Below are 22,623 nucleotides of genomic sequence, written 5' to 3' on the forward strand. Positions count from 1 at the left end.
AAAACTTCATGCTCTCCCAGTGCTGTAGAAAATTACACGAATTATGGAACAGTATGGCCTGTATATATATATATATATATATATATATATATATATATATATATATATATATATATATATATATATATATATATATATATATATATATGTGTGTGTGTGTGTGTGTGTGTGTTTGTGTGTGTGTTATAGTATTTTGACTCAGTTTTCTGATCAACGTTACGTTACTTCTTAGGAATCTGCAATTGCGTCACTTTTGAACAAAGAGACGTTTATTCTTGTTTTCCCTATGTAGTTCATAACACTTCATAATTTTAGAGAAAAATACCTGTAATGTGTATCACTTCTACTCTGCTGATTTACATAAGGAACCAATTATCGGTTGGTCGCAAACTGGAATTATTATTTTCCGCTGAGGAATCTTATCAAACTCTCAATCACATTTGGCCGACACATGAAAAGTAATGGCCTTGTCGCAGAGGAATGATCACAAATTGCAAGAAATCAATAAAAATATATCCACAGAAAGCTATATTGGTCCGTAATCCACCCAAATTTGTTGATGATTTGCGAATGAAACATCGCAACCAAAATCTCACGGCCCAGAATCTTGCCTGGCGAAAATCTCACATAAAGAAAATCTTGCCAGACGAAATCTAGCCTGGCTAGATCCTCGAGGGATAAAACTTAGCCATCTAAACTCTCGCGGGACCAAACCTTGCAGTAGCGATTTCTTCTGTATAGAATGTTTAAAATATATATTTAAAATATTCACTGTACACTTTGAAAATAATAATAATTATTATAAATAAACTACAAGACAGAACATAAGTGATTTTATTAATTTTTAAAAGAGGAAAAGAAAGATAGATAAGTAGTTACTTCCCGGTTTATTAACACTTGCGTCGAAAATAGATCTTTACATTTCACGCTCACCAAATAATTTAATTAAATAGAGAGACAGAACAAGAATTCGGTGGCCACTTGTATTGGAAAATTTATGGATAAAACCCGTCAACTCAAAAACGAAGAACTTATTTATGTAGGCGGATAACTTGTAACTCATGTAACTGAGATACAGCACTAGAAAGTTTGTTCCATCACCATGATATTGTTCTATATGAACAATGCAATGAACATACGTATTTAGTAAAATTATGAAGTGTAACTTGTATTTATGGAGTAAAAATTATGAAATCTTTTGATCAGTGGCGTATTTAGGGGCTATCGGGCTAATACCCACAGAAATAATTTCATTATTACGTTTTCGCATCATACGTACAACACAAATGATGATATAAAAGCAATATGAAGAGCATTTACCTACGTTTAAAATATCCTAGTCATTACACAATTTACTCCAATAATAAATGTGGTTTAAATGTTCTTATATCACACTATTCGTGGAACAATCGTGACGCGGAACGGTTGTGAAAACTCCTAATTGAAATTAAGAAAAAATAAGACATAATTTTTTAAACATAAATTAACAAAACTCAGCAATAAAATTTCGAGACAAGAGCGAAAAAAGTCTTCAATGATCGAGACTAGTCTAGGCCTATTAAACATATGAGACGAGACGAGAAAACCTTACTTCTCGTCTCGTCTCATGAGGAACATTATCTGAACGAAGCAGATATCATTCTTGCTTGTAGTGACTAGCTGAGAGATGCTGGTGCATTTTTTTTGCATGAATAGTCGATTTTATGGCATATCAATTTCCAAGCATATCATCAATCTGTACGCTATTATTGGTTATTAGCCAAGAATAGAACGCTGTAGAATGCATTAGGTTATTATTTAGAAATGAAATGAAGTCTTTTAGTTTTACATCCCACTCTTATACCGGATACACTAAAGGAGACTCTGATGATGAGAATGAACACGAAATGCTGTAATGAAGAAAGTGAGAGAAACGTGAGGACCCCAAGAAAACCCACACACATGGCGTTTGTCCACCACAAAGCTTACTTGGCGCGAGCTGAAATCGAACCTGGAGCCTCATACACCAGAGGTGAGCACTCTACCACTGAGCCACTATGGTCCCCGTTATTATTCAGGGCATAATAACTGATGCAAAAAGAATTCTTGAAATTCCCATATCCTTAATCTGCACGAAAATAGATTTAATGAATAATATTTCTTCTTTCTGTGTTTATTATGCTTCCAAACGATGTTATGCATAAGTATTGGAAGTCTAATAGAACGGCTCTGCCTGTTGACAGGTATCAGACCAAAAGCGGTAAAAAATATTGAGAACGATTTTTCCGGAATAGATTTAGCGTCATAAGAATAGGTTCTATCTCCTCCGTCAATTTTCTATATAAATCGGAAGTTATAGAGATCGACTACTTGCGGGTCATAATAGCTAGCGACAAGCAAGTTTAGGGAATTGATTCAATGTCCCTCAAAAATGTGCCATTTCTACCCCTATCTTTCTATCAAAACCGGAACTGGTAGAAATTTACTACTACTTCCAGTTTCAATATTGATTTTCATAGAGCAAAGACGATAAGATATATCGAGAAGCAGTTTTCTGGAATCCATTCAGCACCCCAAGAATAGGTTCCGTGTCCGTCTCCTCCAACAACCTTATATTTAAACCGTAAGTGGTAAAAATCGAATACAACCAGTTTCAACATTAATGGACATAAATCAAAGACGGAAATAACTAGGGACGAGAGGATTTCGGAAATCGATCAAACGTCAACAAAATTTACCACCTATACCGTATCTCATTATTAAAACCGGAAGTGGTAGAAATTTACTACTATTTCCGGTCTCAATATTCAGTTTCATAGAGTAAAAACTGTCAGAGAGGCCGAGAAGTGTTCGGGAATTCAAACAACGTCTCAAGAATAAGCTTTCTTTCTTCCGTTAATCCTGCATTGAAATCAGAAGTGGTAGGAATAAACCGTTTTCGTTTTTAACATTGATCGCCATAAAAATAAATTGGTAGTAGATAGCGACAGTTTTCGAAAATCGATTGAGAATCTCAAGAAAAATACCATCTTCACCTATTTCTCTCTACTGAAACCGGAAATCGTAAAACAATTTTACTCTTCCAGTTTCAATATTGATCCCTATAGCTCCATTGAGCTCCCTCAGGCCTATGTGGGTAGCATACGCGTCTTTGGCGCGGGAAACCCGGGTTCGATTTCCGGTGGGTTCGTATTCCCTCGCTGGAGGTCCATGTCTTATATAGCCTCCCTGCTGAACGGTACTCGAAGCTGAAATCAAACTAAAATCAAATCCATAGATCCATAGATCCATAAAGCAAAATCAATAAGTGATATCAAGAAGCAATTTTTTTATTATTATTAAAGTTCACCCACAATTTTCTTCTGTCCCACCAGGCGAATATCACCAGGATGATGTAAATGAAATCTTTGAGTTTTACGTCCCACGGATATGCTGATTAGGCTAAAGGAGACGGTGATGATGAGTAATGAATGAAATGGTGAAATGAAGATAGTGGGAGGAAACGGGAGAACCCCGAGAAAACCCACGCACACGGTGTTTGTCCACCACAAAGTTCACTTGGCGGGGGCTGGGATCGAACCCGGGACCCCAAGCACCAGAGGTGAACGCTCTACCACTGAGCCACCGCGGCCCCCAGGATGATGTACTCCGCACATATGCTCTGCCTGATTTCTATATTTCTTTGCCTTTGTTATTAATGTTTCGGCATAAAATGGCCTTTCGGCTCCATTTGACATTTCGTTTTCTAAAATAAATATTAATTAATGCATTTAAATTTACTCCCCAGTTGTGTGTGTGTCTAACACAGCAGCGGTCTATTTCTCAAAACTACTCGTCTTGTAATGTTTTTTGAGAATCCATCAAAAATCATGACGCAGAAATACTAGAATAATACTAAAAATCATTTCTAAGTACTATTGCTGACAATTTTAATTTGCCGCTTTTTTTTACAGTATATACAAGTGTAAAATATTTGATTTTGAGAAGTTTCACTAGCATTACAAGACTAGTAGTTTTGAGGCGTAGGCCCCTGTAGTCTCAAGTTTGATTTTTAAAAAAGGAAAAGAATTGGGTTCTCGATGTCATTCAAAACACAGATATGTAAATAAAATATACATAGTAAAAGAATCGTACGGACCGTTCTTTATTTTTACTCATTTCTAGATTTATTAGACAATTTTGATATAAATATACCTAACAGACAGTAAGTACCAGCATTTAGTATGTCGTCCGTTTTTCCTAAGACTTCTCTTTGATCTGTATGTAAACTTTTGTCAGTTGATGCAACAAATAAGCGAGTTTACTCTACGCTCTACAGTTCGAAACTCATTTTATAAGATGAATAGACTTCCCTCACTTGAAAACAACATAGACAGATTTTCTGAAACTGTCGTGCCTTGTTAGCTGCAATATTCTTGTACAGGTAATTATTCGCAGAGATGTTTACGTAGTTTTTATAAAATTTTGGAAAGAAATATGCTATGTTATTATATATATAATGTTCCCCTCGCGTTCCCCCTCAGTTTTACCCCTACCAGGCACGTAGCCAAGGGGGGGTCCGGGGGGTCCGGACCCCCCCTTCGAGACCAGAAATGAAAAAATTAAGGAAGGATAAAACAAAATGAAATGACAAAAAGAAGGATCAGCGTTAAAAATTAAAAAGAAAACTACAGGAATCTTTTGCTTACTCTTTCTTATGAGGACCTTTGTATTACTTGCAATATGGTGGCGAGGTAAGCGAGGTATTCTGGAGGAGTCAGGGAATTTGAAATTTCAAGAAAAGTTATAGAATTCTCGGAATTCCTGCTACTAGTCAGGGAGAGTTCAAGCTTTCGAAAGCATAAGTGCCGTTGTGTAACAGCGTGGACATTTTAAATAATAACTTTTCGTCATCGCATCCTTGCAGTATCAAACATGTTATTTCAAGGACAATTTTCTGTTGATCCTTTAACCTGTCATTTGGAACCGACAGTAGTTGACGGAATAATAAAAACAAAAAATATGTTGAAAGAAAGTTTTGTTAGCATATGATTCAACAGAGAAAGGAACGCATATATTGTAAAACTAGTTGAATATACACATGCTTCGCACAGGGGCTGTATTTGGAAGTCAACGCCTGTGGGAGTATCACCATTGATCTCAGCGACCGCGAAAACTATGTATTTGATACTAATATCGGTCATTTTGGACTATTTCTTTACATGTGTCGGTATCCACCCCCCGCTGACTCCCGGCCCGCATACTTGCAAGTCATTGCTAATGGAAGTGTCACCATTGATTTCAGCGACCGCAAAAACTATGGGTTTGACACTAATATCGGTCATTTTGGATTACTTTTACATGTCTTGGTATCTCACCCCCCTCCGGTGACCCCCGGTCCGGAGCCGCATAGCGTGAATTTAGAAGTTAATGCGACTGGAGTTTCACCATTGATTTCAGCGACCGCGAAAATATGAATTCGACACTAGTAGCTCAAATGGTAGAGCGTTGGCTTCGCATTTGGGAGGTCGTGGCTTCGAATTCCGCTGCCTACCATCCTGACAGGTTTTCCAGAGTTTCCCGAAGTCCTACCAGGCAAATGCCGGGATGGCACCTACTAAACAGGCCCTGGTCGATACCTTCCCAAATCCTTTCCATTGTGATTGTTGTTGGATATTCAATGTAAAATGGCCTGTGAGCTGTATCTGGTGATTGTTAAATAAATAAATAAATAAATAAATATCGGTCATTTTCTACTACTTTTACATGTCCCGGTAAACGTCCCCCTGAGACCCCCCTGGTTTGAATTTGGACAAAAACGTTTAACTCTGGTCTGGAGCCTGGACCAAGGTATTCGTGACTAAAATTTGGCAACTCTCGGACAATTTGTCTGGTTCCCAAGCCGGTTCCGGTAAACGCTCCCCCTGATACCCCACTGTTTCGAATTTTAAAAAAAACGCTTCGTCTTGATCTGGGGCCTGGGCCAAGGTACCCCTGACCAAAATTTAGTAACTCTCGGTCCACTCGCCTTATCCCCAGGTCGAACACAGACAGACAGACAGACAAACACACAAAATAACTCTTTATTTTATTTATATTAGAAGATAGTTTACAAGACAGTATTCAGTGTGTACTTTTTATACTAATTGAGGTCATAACGAAAGGAAAATTGTTAAATTTGAATAAACAGGAGAAGGTCGTAAATATTGCAAAATCTTTTTCAGTCCTTTTTTTTATTATTATTTTGCTCGAAATTTCTTCATAGTTTGTTACTAAAATACTTGCCAACATATCCTCATTTTATTGTCCTAACAAAACAATATATGTTGATAGTAAAGTAGTTTAGATTGATCGAGCTCCTGGGCCTTCAGAATTTCATGCCACTCCCCCTCCCCCCCCGTTACGAAATCCTGGCTAAACGAACCAATATATGTTCCAGTAAAATAGTTTAGAGTGATCGAGCCCCTTTTGTGATGACCACAGTATTTCATGTCACGGACCCCCCCGTTACGAAATCCTGGCTACGTGCCTGCCCCTACTATATATGAGAATTAACATTTCCCTTTATACTTATTATGGAAATAACAAAATGGATACTCAGAACAGTTTTGGTTTTCAAACACTTAATGCCAAGAAGCAAGCATATCTCCATGAAACAAGCATATCGCTTTGTTTGTTTATTTCTTTCTTGACTCCTCTAGTCGATCGCCTGAAGGCAAAACATCGTACAGCAAACAAGCTGATTCGACACGTGCCAACGACAGAACAAAAGTCTTGATTTTAGTACTTTAGTACACGCAGGCAAAAACAGCAAAATGCCCGCAGGCTTCTGTGCCTTGTAACATTGTGCTAAAAAAAAACAGACAGAAGGTCAGTTGTGAGTTCCTTACTTCTTTCTAAAACACCTAATAATACTTTTATACAAATCGTTGTTGTTTGAAGCCTCTTTATTCCTCATAAAAACAATACATCCAGATTCGCGAAAGCCCACAGGGATTGTATTAGAAAGTTAAAAAAATATATTTATCATTCAGATCCTTTATTATTATTATTAGTAGTAGTAGTAGTAGTAGTATTAGTAGTAGTAGTAGTAGTACCACATAATATTTTTCGTTAGTCCTTACAGCAATTAATACTTAGCAGCAGAAGTAAAAGTGCTTGGGAATGCAGGGGACGCTGTCCCCACCTCCAAAAAATGTGTACGGCGTCCCCCCAGTTCCTAAGAAATTACAATGGGCAAAGATAGGCATGGGGGACGGCGTGACGTCATGCCGCTACCTACCGTTCCCCTACCTTTTCAGATTCATTTTATCTTTGCTTAGCAGGAAATCGATACAAGAGTTAGTAGGACAGCTACTCTTTATTGATAAAATTCGTAATTTGGAGGTTATTAAAAACAATATTTCTGTGTCTAGAGGTAGAAGAGAGGGGACCATGGAAGTTACTATTGCCACGTACAAAAATGAAACCTGTATTCAACACTGACTACGTATAATGCAAGGATTTTTTTTAAAAAAAAGCAAAATGCTTACACCTTTTCAAAAGTAAAATTAAAATAATTACTAAGAAATACATTCATTGAAAAACTCAGAGGTGGCAAGTCCACCGTCTCAAATCCGCTTGAGGGGCCGCGGCGGCTCAGTGGTAGAGCGTTCACCTCTGGTGCTCGGGGTCCCGGGTTCGATCTCAGCCCCCGCCAAGTGAACTTTGTGGTGGGCAAACACCGTGTGCGTGGGTTTTCTCGGAGTTCTCCCGTTTCCTCCCACTTTCTTCATTCCAGGAGTCTTTTCTCCAGGAGTAGAGTTAAGCAAACATTAAGTTTAGTTATTTTTTTTGTTCGTTTTATCTTTATTTTTGTCCAATCCCTTGTTTTGGTTTCACGTCCTTTTCCCCTTCCCTTTCCTTCTTCAAAATTATGAAATAAATAAACCCAAAAGAGAAATCATTCGCAATGATGATACTTCGCCGGTTTTGAATGCTCAAGGCACGGGCTGACAGTAACGCGGCTGAGCGAATGAAAAAAAAAAACTTTCTTCATTCCACCATTTCATTCATTACTCATCATCACCGTCTCCTTTAGCCTAACCGGCATAACCGTGGGACGTAAAACTCAAAGATTTCATTTCATTTTTTCATTTTTTTTCAAATCCGCTTGAGAGCGCTCGAGTCCAAATTCAATAAAGTTAACACATGGAAGACCTAGTTTCGATTCCCGGTGGGAGTTCATGTGATTCGGATTCGACGTTAATTAGTAGGTCCACGTTTCATATAGCTTCGCTGCTGAAAGGGACGTTAAGCTCAAAATCAACTCAAGAAAAGTTATAACAATGAGAATGTTTTCTACTGTTTTGGCGTATGCAATTCTATGTTAAATAAAACTACATACATTATTTGATAATGGAAGCATTGTCAGAAATACAGTATCCAATAAATCAAACTTTTCGAGGAGGGTTTATCTGAAGATACATACAAATATTGAAAATAGTTTAAGAAGGTGCATAATGCAGAAATACTATTTTATCGCGTATGAACTTGAGGCTTCTAGAACAGCAAGTTCTGACCAGATATTAACACCGCAGAACCAGGATATGATGAAGGGATGGACTAAACCATAGTTTCAAACTTTACCCAGTGTAAATAAAGTAGGATTGAAACCCACTCTATCCAGTGTATACCTGAGCGTCATGGGGGGGGCTGTAGACCCTATAAAATTCCTCTTGGATCCGCGCCTGTTGAAACCAATTCATATTTCATAACTTCATACACGGCACAATCAAGCACTGAATCTATTGAAATCTTACTATGTAAAATAATTATCGAGTGTCTACACTTTTTCTATTAAAGCTCATAGTATATTCTATCATAACATAAATTGTCACTCATGTAGTGTGTGCTAATGTAACTAGGGATGCGCACGAGACAAGATTTGTGGCTGTCTCGTCTCGAAAATGTGCTGTAAAAGTGATGTCTCGACTCGAAAAATGTATATTCTCTATTGGAAGTGCCGTGTCTTGACTCGAATTTTGTCAGGAAAATCCTGTCTCGATTCGTCTCGTGCGCATCCCTAAATGTAACTCATGACAAAAATGTTTCGTTTTAAAACAAAATGAAACGGTTGAGGTGGACTCTGCCGAGTAGAAGACATCCAATTTATTAAATCGCTTCGCAACCCACTTGGCCGCACACTTAGGTTACAGTCTTCACCTTTTTCCCATGCTATCTAAAGTATTGGGTAATCTTAAATTCGCATTGCCGACTCGGGTTTTCTAACAAAAATTATTGTTCCAACTTAATTTGGATGTGAAATCCTTACTAAATTAGCATTTAAAAACTTCGCAGTGTGCATTAAAATCATGACAGAAATATAGTTAAATCTCTGTTTTAATTTTCATGTCTACCTTGCATCCAAATACTTGTGCTGTCATTTCTTTCAATGTTGGTAAGAGCCGAAAGTTTCAATTGATCCCAATTTTTCGCTTTAATTCCCTCTATTTGTTCATACAATTTTAAAGAAATATTATTATTAACAAGCAACACTTCTGAAATGTAATACTCCGATTTTGGTAAAATTTGGAAGGTAAATACTACACATGAAATAAACGAATACGTGTTTCTTATTTTCTGCGGAAAAACGGTTTTAAAGCGCAAAAGACCCCACCCACAATTTTGAAAGTTGACGCCCCAAAGGCAAAAACCAAGGAAACCGAAGTAAACGAAATTTTACACACATATTGCAGACATAAAATGAGGGAACACGTGTTTCGTATTTTCCTGGAAAAAACGGTTAGGTGGGGATCGGACCCCTCCAAAACTTTCATCACGAAATATTGAAAGTGATAACAATATGACAAATGTGTGTAAAGGACACAAAGAAATGCAACGAAACTTTGTGTATGAAGAACATACCAAAAAATAAAGGAACACGGGTTTTTTATTTTGTGCTGAAAAACGGTTTCAGGGGGCAAAAGCTATCACCCAAAATTTTGAAAGTTAAGGCCCGAAGGCCAGAGGAAGTGAACAGAAGTGAATGAAATTGTGCGCAGATATTGTAGACGAAAAATGAGATAATTGGGTTTCGTATTTTCTTGGGAAAAGCGGTTGAGTGAGCACGGTCCTTCTAACCGTTGATTACGGAATATCAAAAGTGCAAATAAGCATACGCAAAAGTTCCTAAAGAATATGGAGAATTGCAACGAAACTTCGTAAAGGGACTATTTGCAAAACAGTATATGAAACATGTTTTAATTTTTGCGGAAAAACAGTGTTGGGGCCTAGGTCCCATCCGAAAAAAAAGAAAATATTACCGTAATAGCTCAGAAAGGAGTGGACCCAAGCAAATCAAATTGTGTGTAGATATTATATGTAAAATAAGGGCTCTCGTGTTTCTCAAGTGTTCCTATCCGTTTTGCTTTAAATTTGGCATATCAATAGCAAACTGAAAATAAATCGACACGTGTTTTTCTTTATGCTGAAAAAAAATTGCAAGGATTAAAGGTGCCTCCTCAAATACTATAAAAGACGCTTTACTGTTTGTGTTTGTTGTTACTTGATCTGCCAAATTTGAAAAAATCGGATGGAGACACGACACTTGTGAAACATGGAAGGCCATATTTTACATATCCAATATCTACATACAATTGCTTTCGCTTCGGTCCACTTCTCCCGCAACTCAGCGCCTCGGTTCACTCACATTTTTTTTCTTTCAGGAAAATACGAAACACGTATTCCCTCACCTTACCTCTACAATATTAATGCACATTTCATTCACTTCGGTCCACTCCTTCTTGTCTTTTGGGGTCAAATTCCAAAATTGTAGACGGGGGCTTTTGCCAACCAAAACCGTTTTTAACCAAAATTTAAAAATGTATTCGTTTATTTTTTCCGTATTGCCCACACACGCAGTTTGATGCAATTCCTCATGTCCGTTACACACATCTAATATACTGTTACTAGAAATTTTGATATTCAGTGATGAAGAGTTTGGAGGGGTCCGTGCCCCACCTAACCGTTTTTTCCAGGAAAATACGAAAACCATATTCCCTAATTTTGTATCTACAATATCTGTATAAATTTCATTCACTTCAGTTCACTTCTTCTTACCTTTCGCGGGTCAACTTTCAAAATTTTGGTTTTGGGTTCTTTTGCCCCTAAAACCGTCTTTGCGCAAAAAAGAAAAAACATATTCCTTTATTTTTTGTCCATACAAAAAGTTTTGTTGCAATTCTTCATGTCTTTTACACACATCTGACATATTGTTACTAGCATTTTTCATTTTTTGTGATCAGAGGTTTGGAGGGGTAGGTGCCCCACCCAACCGATTTCTGCAGGAAAATACGAAACCCGTATTCACTCACTTTATGTCTACAATATCTGTGCACAATTTCACTCCCTTCGGTTCGCTTCTTTTTGCCTTTCGGGAGTCAACATTCAAAATTTTGTTTGGGAGGTTTTTCCCTCCAAAAATCATTTTCCCGCAGAACATAAAAAAAACCGTATTCATTTACTTTCTGCGTATTGTCCATACACAAAGTTAGGTTCCAATTCTTCATTTCCTTTACACACATCTGACATACTGTTACTATTACTTTTGATTTTTCGTGATAAAAGGTCTGGAGGGGTCTGTGCACCACCCTACTTTTTTTCCCAGGAAAGTACAAAACTCGTATTCTCATTTCACGTCTGCAATATCTGTACACAATTTTATTCACTTCGGCTCACTTCTTCTTGCCTTTCGGACGTCAACTTTCAAAATTTCGGGTGGTGGCTTTTGCCCCTGAAGCCGTTTTTCCGCAGAACAAAAAAAAGTATTCTTTTTTTGTGTATTGTTAATACACAAAGTTATGTTAGAATTCTTCATGTTGTTTGCACACATCTGACACACTGTTGGTAGCACTTTTAATATTTCGTGATCACAGGTTTTGAGGTGTCCATGCAGCACCCAACCCTTTTTTCCAGGAAAATAGGAAACCGTACGTAGAAATTCATTCACTTCGGTTCATTTCTTTTTGCTTTTCCGACGTCAATTTTCAAAATTTTGTGTGGGAGCATTTGCCCCCTAATACCATTTTTCAGCAGAACATAAAAGAACCCGTATTGCTTTATTTCTGGCGTATTATCCATACATAAATTTCATTGCAATTTTTCATGTCCTTTATACACTTTCTACATACTGTTATTAGCATTTTATTTTTTTGTTATCAAAGGTTAGGAGGGGTCCGTGCCCCACACGTCCATTTTCTCCAGGAAAATATAAAACTCGTATCCTCATTTTATGTCTACAATATATGTGCACATTTGCACTCACTTCGGTTCACTTCTTTTTGCCTTTCGAGCTCAACTTTCAAACTTTAGGGTGGGAGCTTTTGCCCCTAAAACCGTTTTCCCGCAGAACTTAGAAAAACCTGTATTCGTTTACTTTTTGCGTATTGTCCATACACAAAGTTATGTTGCAATTCTTCATGTCTTTGACACACATCTGACATACTAGCACTTTTGATATTTTGTGATCAAACGTTAGGAAGGGTCCGTGCCCCACCCAGGGCCGGATTTCCCAATAGGCCCGGTAGGCCCGGGCCTATGTGCGCAAGCTCCCAGGGGGCGCACGGCCGAGAGAAAAAAATTAAAAAATATCTAGAAATAAAAATAAATAGCCATAACTTAACATATTTTTTGAATTGATTAAAAAAATCAGGCTAATAAAGCATTCTGAATTTGAAGTTCATTGGAACAAATAATTGTTGGTAAAGTTAAAGATAAAATTGCATCGTGGAGTGGTGTTTAAGCAATTAACATATAGGCCTGATATATTTTTAAATGAAGGTTTTTAAGAAAGTAACTTTAACCAGACTAGGGGGCGTAAAAAATTATTGGGCCTAGGGGCGCCAAAATGCTAAATCCGGCCCTGGCCCCACCACCCCTTTTCTCCAGGAAAATAGCAAACTCATATTCCCTCATTTTATGTCTACATCGTCCGTGCACAATTTGATTCACTTCGGTTCACTTCTTTTTGCCTTTCCGGCGCCAACTTTCATAATTTTGTCAGAGCTTTTGCCCCTAAAACCGTTTTGCCGCAGAAAAAACCCTTCTACATTTTTTGCGTATTGCCCGTACATAAAGTTTCATTGGAATTTATCATGTCCTTTACACAAATCTGATATACTGTTACTAGCTCTTTTGATATTTCCTGTGCAAATGTTTGGAGGGGTCCGTGCCCCACCTAACAGTTTTTTTTAAGGAAATACGGAACTAGTATTCCCACATTTTATTTTCACAATATGTGTGCAAAATTTCATTCACTTCGGTTCATTTCTTCTTGCTTTCCCGGCGTCAAATTTCAAACTTTTGGGGTGGGCTCTTTTGTCCCCTTAAACCGTTTTCCTGCAGAACATTAAAAAACGTATTCTTTTATTTTTTGCGTATTGTTCATACACAAAGTTTCGTTGCAATTCTTCATGTCCTTTACACACATTTGACATATTGTTACTAGAATTTTTTTTCGTGGTCAAATGTTTGGAGGGGTCCGTGCCCCACGCGGCCGTTTTTTCCAAGGAAATACGAAACTCGTATCCTCATTTTACGTATGCAATATCTGTGAAAATTTTTATTCACTTCGGTTTACTTCTGCCTTTCAGGGGCCGCGGTGGCTCAGTGGTAGAGTTCACCTCTGGTGCTTGGGGTCCCGGGTTCGATCCAAGCCCCCGCCAAGTGAACCTTGTGGTGAACAAACACCGTGTGCGTGGGTTTTCTCGGGGTTCTCCGTTTCCTCCCACTTTCTTCATTCCACCATTTCATTCATTACTCATCATCACCGTCTCCTTTATTCTAACCGGTCATAAACGTGGGACGTAAAACTCAAAGATTTCATTTTTTCTTCTGCCTTTCGGGCGTCAACTTCCAAAATTTGGGGTGGGAGCTTTTTCCCTCTAAAACCGTCTTTCCGCGGGAAATAAAAAAACAATATTCATTTATTTTTTTGTCCATACATAAAGTTTCGTTGCAATTCTTCATGTCCTTTACACACATCTCAGATACGGTTACTAGCACTTTTGATATTTCGTGATCAAAGGTTTGGAGGGGTTAGTGCCCCACCTAATCGTTTCTTCCAGAAAAATACTAAACCCGTATTCCTACATTTTATATCTACAATACCTGAGAAAAATTTCTTTCACTTCGGTTCACTTCTTCTTACCTTTCGGGCGTCAAATTTCAAAATTTTGAGGTTGCCCCCTAAAACCGTCTTTGCGAAGAACATAGAAAATCCTGTGTTCCTTTATTTTTTGTGTATTATCCATGCAAGAAGTTTCGTTTCAATATTTCATGTTTTTTACACACATCTGACTGACATACTGTTACTAGCCTTTTCACTTTTCGTGATCAAATATTTGGAGGGATCGGCGCCCCACTCAATCGTTCTTTCCAGGAAAATACGAAACGCGGATTCCCCGTTTTGTCTACAATATCTGTGCACAATTTCATTCGCTTCGGTTCACTTCCTTTTGCATTTCTGGCGTCAACTTTCAAAATTTTGGGTTTGAGCTTTTTCCCCTTAAAACCGTTTTTTCACAGAAAATTTAAATAAATGTTTACTTTTATTTTTTGCGTATTGTCCATACACGCAGTTTGATTAAATTCTTCATGTCCTTTACACACATCTGACATGCTGTTACCAGCACATTTGATTTTCCGTGATCAAAGGTTTGGAGGGGTCCGCGCCCCACCCAACCGTTTTTTCGAGAAAAATACAAAACTCGTATCCTCATGTTACGTTTGCAACATCTGCCTTAATTTCGTTCACTTAGGTTCACTTCTTGTTGCCTTTCGGACGTTAAGTTTCAAAATTTTGGGTGGGACCTTTTGCCCCTAATCCGTTTTTCCGCAGAAAATTTAAAAAGCCCGTATTCCTTTAGTTTTTGCGTATTTTCAATACAAAAAGTTCCGTTGCAATTCTTCATGTCTTTTACACACTTCTGACATACTGTTACTAGCAGTTATGATATTTCGTGATCAAAGGTTTGGAGGGGTCCGTGCCCCACCCAGCCGTTTTTTCCAGGAAAATACGAAACTCGTATTCCCTCCTTTTACGTCTACAATATCTGTGCACAATTTCATTGACTTTGGTTCAGTTGTTCTTGCGTTTTGGGTGTCAACTTTCACAATATAGAGTGGGACTTTTATATTAAAACTTATGTAACTTTATGTAACTTTTTCTTTTTTATGAGATTCTTTTTTTGGGAGGTGAGGAGAGAAATGCTTTCCTCTTATATATGTTTCTTGCCATTCATCTTGTTTGAACTGCTTAAGTAAGATCATTTTGTAACTTTTGATGTCATCCATCTCCGTCACGATAATATTATTGTCATTTTTAACAATTTGTTTTATTCCCTTATTTGCAGTTTGCCACACTGATATATTTATTACAGATTTGAGGTTTGGTCCAGCGCCTTTCGAATTCGGAACCAACCGAACCGCCGAGCTTTTTGGGTTGCCTGCTATTGCAGGAAAACGAGAATTGCAGGTGGTAATGCACTTTTGGAGTCGTGTATACATTGTTTGGTTGGATCTGTGATAGCTGCCAAATCATCTTTATCATACCCAGTCTAGGAATTTACTAAAAGCACGGTCCGGTCACCAACTTGTGGAAGGTACGCAGACTGAAACCATAATTTGATAATTTCTTTGGTTACTTTGCCGGATGTCGATGCACAAATCAGCAAGTTTTCTGGTCGAAGCATTGTCTGTTGTACCCGTGGCCTGAACTTTCCCTGAGGTTCTTTTAAGACGATGAGCATAGGCGACTGTAACTTTCCATTGGCAGATACGATTGGTTGTATCATGTAACTGAGTGTCGTCGCAGACAGAGACTGCACATTTGCGTAGACCTGTTTCCCCCCACGCATTGCCAGACATCTACCCGAATTAAATTCCAAATTGAATCCACTCTGATCTGTATTATACACATTCTCCGCGCCATGAGAATTTATACATGAGCGAACACTTTGCACGAACCTATTAGCATTATCATGTATATCTTTGGATTGTTCTGCGCTATTGTACGTGACATATTTTATAATTTTCCGTGACACGATGTGATGACGCCTTTTAAATTGCCATAGCCATTGCGGGTTTGACGCTTTAAACCCGTCGAATCCCACAGTTTGACTAGCTTCTATAGCCCAACGTCGTAAGTCTGTGTCATGAATTGTAAGATTTTTGCATTTAGCAGTATGAAATTTCTCATATACGATTGCATCAATATGCGTTCCTTTTTCATAATTTGTTAAACCGTCATGCAACTGTCTTTCCCATTTATAGAGGTCATTCCTACTCTTGACGAACTTGAACCTATGTTTCACAGTTTCAAACGACAAACGCCTCTTTCCACTTTTCCAAAACTGCACTGCCTTCACTTTATATTCTGGGCCTACAGCTTCGCTGGTGCTCCCTTTCTTCGGAATACCGACGTTGTATTGTGATAATCCTTCGTCTTCGTTGCTTTCTGTGTCATTTTCACTCGCGAGTGAAGAAGCGACGTAATGTACGTCATTATCACTAAATACCAAATCATCTGTAACTCCCACTTCGGTATTACAACCTTTCCTGAAACTTTCCAGGACATCAACAAGTATATCCTTTATTTCCATTTCATATTCGGTTTTTACAGTGTTCACACGTTTTGTTTATTTGTATGCGTCCATTAACATATCCAGCACATTGTGTGGATTTACAACACACACGTCATTTTCACAACACTGCAAACAATAGCATACCACTTACACACACCTCATGCTGACTACTTCGTAAGACACGGGTTCATGTGTTCAGGACTTCTACCGGTATCTTTACATGGTATATACACACAAACACACGTATATCCACGTATAGGATGCACAAACGTTCGCCACCAACCGGTCGTCTATTAGTTTCAAAACACAAATGTGCTCCCACTTCCACACTGTACGGCTTCCGTGTTTGACGTAGACATACACTCCCATCCCAGGTAATACCCAGTTTTCGCCGCATTTCTGGTTCTACTATTTTACATTACAATGTCCTTGAGCCAATGTCTCTCTTCTGGCGTGTCTGCAACCAGTTCTACAACACTGATTGATAGGTTGCCTCTCATACAGGCGTTCACATCTTCATATTCCCAGTTCTCCAATCTTTCGACATTGAGATAACAATGCATCTATTTACGATTTTTGTCTCATCTTGCAAAAACAAAAAAAACGCGTATCACTTATTCTTTATCATTCTTTATTCTTACCAAAGTTATTTGGATTCCGCGTAATAGATAAAGCTCTGTGACTGCTTTTCATCCCTGATTAGTCCATTTGCGGATGTTGTGTGTTATCCCCGTGTAAGCACTATGTGTTATTGAAATGCTTATCGTGTCATGACAAGCATTGCTCCTTTACGACGTTTGGCTATCTCTTCTCGTTTTCGCGCTATTACCTAAAGTATGCTTTGTTGTCCCAATGTGACAGCCCTATTATACCACCTAAATATGCATATGGGCCGCTATAAAAAAAAAATACGTGCCGCTTATTTTTTGCTGTTCTACAAACCTGTGAAGTTTGATTAAAATCGGCGTGTATCACCTGGGAAACCTTTATTTGTAAGCCGGTAGGTAATGGCATAACATCACGCCGTCCCCCTGCCTATCTTTGCTCATTGTAATTCTTAGTAACTGGGGGGATGCTGCACATATTTTCTGAAAGTGGGCGGACGACGCCCTCCCTCGTTGCCCCGCACTTTTACTCCTGCACTAAGCAAGTAACGAATGAGAGAAGTGAAGTTTACACCACAGATTCGAAGCGTGACACATAGAAATTGTTACAGTTTCAGAGCTGTGCAATACTTCTAGCCATTATAAATCGTAATGGCATGGAGTTTGTAATTTATTATGCTACAATCGGACATTGCACTTCATGATATCGAATCAAACAGCATTGATGTGGTTCCTGAGGCATTACCATGCTGCTTATATGTCTGTCATTCCATCACACATCGACACTCTCTGAAACAGGAGTGCTAACCAACCAGTGTCGTCATACACAATGACACCTGCCGTTTGGTTTCTATGACATTCCACAATGCAAGCTAGAAGATCGCGCTCACTACGATAGTGTCTAACGTTATGCAACCATTAATGTAAAAAGCTTTGAAGAAGAAGTCGTATCACGGGCGTCAATCCTACCGGGAACGTGTCCCCCTTAATATTTATAAAACGGTTTTCTTCTCCTACAATATTTAAAGTATTTTAGGTCAACTATAATCCTAAAGAGACTCAATCATGTAGTAGTTTGATACGTTCACAAAACAATGTTAGACAAAGTGCATATGAAAAAATAGAACAAATATTTGTTTCCAATTGTGAAAAAAGGTAGTTTTTGATCTTATAAAAGTGAAGGTTAAGTAAACTGTGAAGTAACAAACTGTTTTTGTTTAGGTAGCGAGCGTCAAAGCGGTTTACTTAAAAACAAAAATTCAACAATTTTTTTTTTCACTATACATTGATGAGCCTCATTTACATCAGTTGTAGACTTGTAGGCCTAAAATCTGTTTTCAAAACTTTATTGTTTCCGAGTATTCACTTCACATTTCCTTTTATTATTATTATTTAGTTTTTGACATACACGTGGTATCTTCTAAGTTTAATGAAAATTGTAAAACAAGGTTAAGCCCTACTGTTTGAGTAAACAATCTGTAAATTGTGTGCGTCTGTTTCTTTTACTACCACATTTTCCAAAAAAAAACTAGTCTATCAAAGGTAAAAATAAAACACAAAAATTTTATTTTTTATTTGCTTTTTAAGTGAAAAATGCTTCAAAAACGCCATTTTTGCAATGTACGAAGACTATTTCTTAAGAATTTTCCGGGGAAAGACCTCCGAATCCCCCGAACCCCGTTTATGTGCTGCTGACACCAATGGCATGGTCATCTCTTACTCAGCACACCGGCGACTTAGTTTATGCGCTACTTGTAAGCCGAGTGTTTGTGATTCTAGGTTAATGAAAGCTGATGCAAAGGTGTGCGATCAGCATTCACTGTCGACTGAAACAATCCTATTTTTGTTAGTGTTTAAGCATCGAGCTAATACTGTGGATGACAGTGAACGGTTTGTCACAATCATACGAACAAGATGTGTTCATCGCGTTCTGCAATCATATTTTAAGGTCTACTGCCCGATTGTTACTATTAGTGTAGACTACAAAACGACAAATAAGGTTTCTCGTCTCGTCTCGTATCTTGTCTCAATTCGTTTCTCGTCTTGTTTCTATTCTCGAAAACCTTTTCTCGACTGGTTTGGAAATTTATGTACAAAATTTATGACCTGATTTTTTTTCTTAATTTCATCTAGAAGTTAAAGGATCCTCCCGCGCCATGAGAGGTCCCAGATTCGGTTCCCGGGCAAAATACAAAAAATTAGCTTCACAATCTTTCACTTTCATTAATAATCCGTCTTCTTTAAACTATAGGGCATAACCATTGCACGTTAAACTAAAATAAATACTGTAAATAAATAAATAAATAAATAAACAATAAAAACTACCTAGTCACTACGACAATGACTTATCTTCTGTCTATTATTGCTTTCACACACATTATCACTGTCGTAACATCATACTCTGTATACGCACCAATTTCACGGTACAAGCATCCACCTTTTAGTTGGCCAATCGTGCGGCCTCATGCAAACACATTCGTCTATTTATATGGACGGTTTTAGTTGATGAGGAATAGTGATGCTGCCTCACGTTACCTTTCCTTTATCCACTTTTCAGTATTCGAATGCTACGTAAACCGTCTTTTCGCAACCAGGGCCGTACTTACGCGCAAATCATAGGGGTTGAGTCTAAAACGGCAAATTTTCAGAGGCAGTATATTAAACTAGGAATGCAATGGATATACCCGATTGCAATGAAATGAGCTGAGCGAGCTTAAACTACGTAATCAGGAAGCGTTTTTCGGTGATTATTCCTCGATGGTACATCGGATTTTTGATTTCGACCTATGTTGTCACTCAGCACGACATACTCTATCAGCGTGCTAAGTTTGGTTGAGATCGGCCAAACGGTCTAGGAGGAAGCGTTTTTCGGTGATTATTCCTCGATGGTACATCGGATTTTTGATTTCGACCTATGTTGTCACTCAGCACAACATACTCTATCAGCGTGCTAAGTTTGGTTGAGATCGGCCAAACGGTCTAGGAGGAGTTCGCGGACAACCAAACGGCTAACCCGAGTATAAGAGCTTCGCTTCGCTCAGCTCAAAAAATAGAGATTGAAATATAGTATGAATAAAGACTGTCCACGACAGAGAATAAATACTGAAAACGATATTGGTACAACCAAAGTGCTACCGAGTTAACTCTTTATAACACTACTAACACTGAAAGGAGCTGACGCTATTGCTTATTGGCTGTCAGTGTAATCCGTGCATTTGAATCTTTAACGAGGGACGCAAATATTCTTGGGTCTAGCTGTGAAAATATCAAAATACTAGCTTCAGTCGTTCTTTCAGACGAAGTGTTCCGGGGGTTCACACTTAGTATTCCGGGAGGGCACTGCTGGTACTATTTAATTTATTAGTATATTACATACGTATTATTTTGGTTTCGTCCGGGGGAAGGGGCAGTGCCCCCTAAAAACATGTCTGGAAGAAACACTGCTCACAGTACGACTCCACTTACAAAATTAAGGTCGCTACTGGACTCAAACATGCGTCACCTCATTGATATTGTAATTGTTGTATGTCATACCCTGCCGTAGAAATCCAGTGAGTATGGACTATTCAGTCATTCGTAATGTTGGTGTTTTCACAAACATCAGTATGTTTTCGGAAAAAATTCCGCTCATTAATAAAAGAGTCCGAATGAGTATCAATTCCATAGCATAGCCACAGTTATTGTGCAAATTGGATTTTCCCTCTTATATTTTTTCTTGATTTCTTTGGAAAAGTTTCTTCTTGAAAAAAATCCCCGATTGAACATTAGCTTTGAATAGTTATGTTATAGAACTATGCAATTATCAAACTGCAACTTTATTTTTATTTTTATTTTTATTTTTATTATCAGCTTTATTTTTATTTTATTCGTTATTTTCTATAGATATATATTCATTTATAAAGAACGGCATCTAATTAATTATACCTAATTAATATTTGAGACTACATACTTGCTGCGTGTTAATTATTAACATTATTATTATTATAAGCTTTATTTCTTAAATGATTACCACCTTTAAAAAAGGGCACTAATTAAACACGAAAAACTTTTGCTTTTTATATAATTTACTTATGAAGTTAGCTAAAACTAAATAATCTTGTCAAACACGAATCAAAATGTTGGTCTTCTTTTGTTCCACTATGAACAAATTTTGTTGTTCATAGTATGAATATGGGTTTCTTTCAATACGATATATTTAGTCGAAAATATAAATGGAATATTAGTAACAAAAATATAAATGTAGGAAATAGATTACAATAATAATCATAAATGCCTCGTAATAATTATAAGCTAATATTAAATAAAATATTGTATTAGTTACAAAGTCATGAAAATGTATTTGGGAAAATAATTATTAGATATGTTTTCTTAATTAAAAATAGATATTTACTTTCACTATAATTAAATTGTTATTAAGGAAAACGCGCTTCTCTACACCACTATATTTGAAGACATTCAGAAAAGTATTATGATATAGGCTCGAAATGGAGCAAAGTATGTACCACATTACAGGGACTTTGGGTAGGTTCTCGCAGCGCTGTTTGTGTCTGAAATGAAGGTTCTACCTTTTTAAGATAGAGCACAGATGTGTGCATATACCTAAAGACCATAGACGTGAGGTATTTCATTTCTGAAAAGTATTTAATTAAAAATTAGCCACCCAATGAGACTCAAAATGAAGGATGAAAAGAGTTACTAATATACGAAGTGATAATAACAAGATATTAACCCTCATTGTATTTTAGATTGAAAAAACTTTTTTCTATTTTGAAAAAGTAAATCATATATGTATAAATGATATGTGTTTTGTTTGTCGAAATTTGGGACATTCTAATATTTTTCTTTTCTTTTTTTTTTATTATACTCTTACAGATGGTTGGAATGCTTGCTTAATTACTTCTTTTTCACTGTTTGCACAGCAAAAAATTTAAAAAAGATTTTTAAAAAAACATCAACGCATTTAATTTTGTAATACACACATGCACATTAATTATAATTCATATGTTATGAATTAATAAAATATATTTTCAAGTTATATTATTTTTGAAGTTTATTTTTTCAGACCTGACCTTTTCCGTATTATTGAATTGGCAATGCTGCTTAATATGATGTTTGAAAATGCATTTAAGAACACCATTTTTTTATGTAGTACGAAATTTGCATCACAGAATGCATGTGCTTGTAGAGGGCATGTTGAGCTCAGCAGTGAAGTCGCAACATACCAACACCGTAGAGAGCAGGTTGATCCTATTGTCTGTAAAAGGTTCCAGGGGTGCCCATTCCCACCAAAGACTTGGACACAAGCCTCTAGATTTAGCATTCTTACCTCAAATTTTAACATTCTGTCCCCCAAGTCTACCATTCTTACCCATATTTAATTCCCCCCCCCCCGATTTTTATCATTCTCCCGCCAAATTAATCATTCTTTATCCCCAAAA

At 37.5% G+C, this 22,623-nt stretch overlaps 1 protein-coding gene across 1 annotated transcript in view; it reads left to right on the forward strand.

Annotated features, from left to right (window-relative positions):
- Nucleotides 1-22,209, forward strand: part of LOC145684808 (uncharacterized) — a 109,027-nt gene extending 86,818 nt beyond the window's left edge. Inside the window, exon 8 of the mRNA XM_081757176.1 lies at nt 22,058-22,209. The gene's annotated coding sequence lies outside the window, so the exon portion shown is untranslated. The remainder of the gene's footprint in view (nt 1-22,057) is intronic.
- The last annotated feature ends 414 nt before the right edge of the window (nt 22,210-22,623 follow it).

Source organism: Thermobia domestica, chromosome 5 (assembly GCF_964235325.1).
Source record: "Thermobia domestica chromosome 5, izTheDome1.hap1.1, whole genome shotgun sequence".
NCBI lineage: Eukaryota > Metazoa > Arthropoda > Insecta > Zygentoma > Lepismatidae > Thermobia > Thermobia domestica.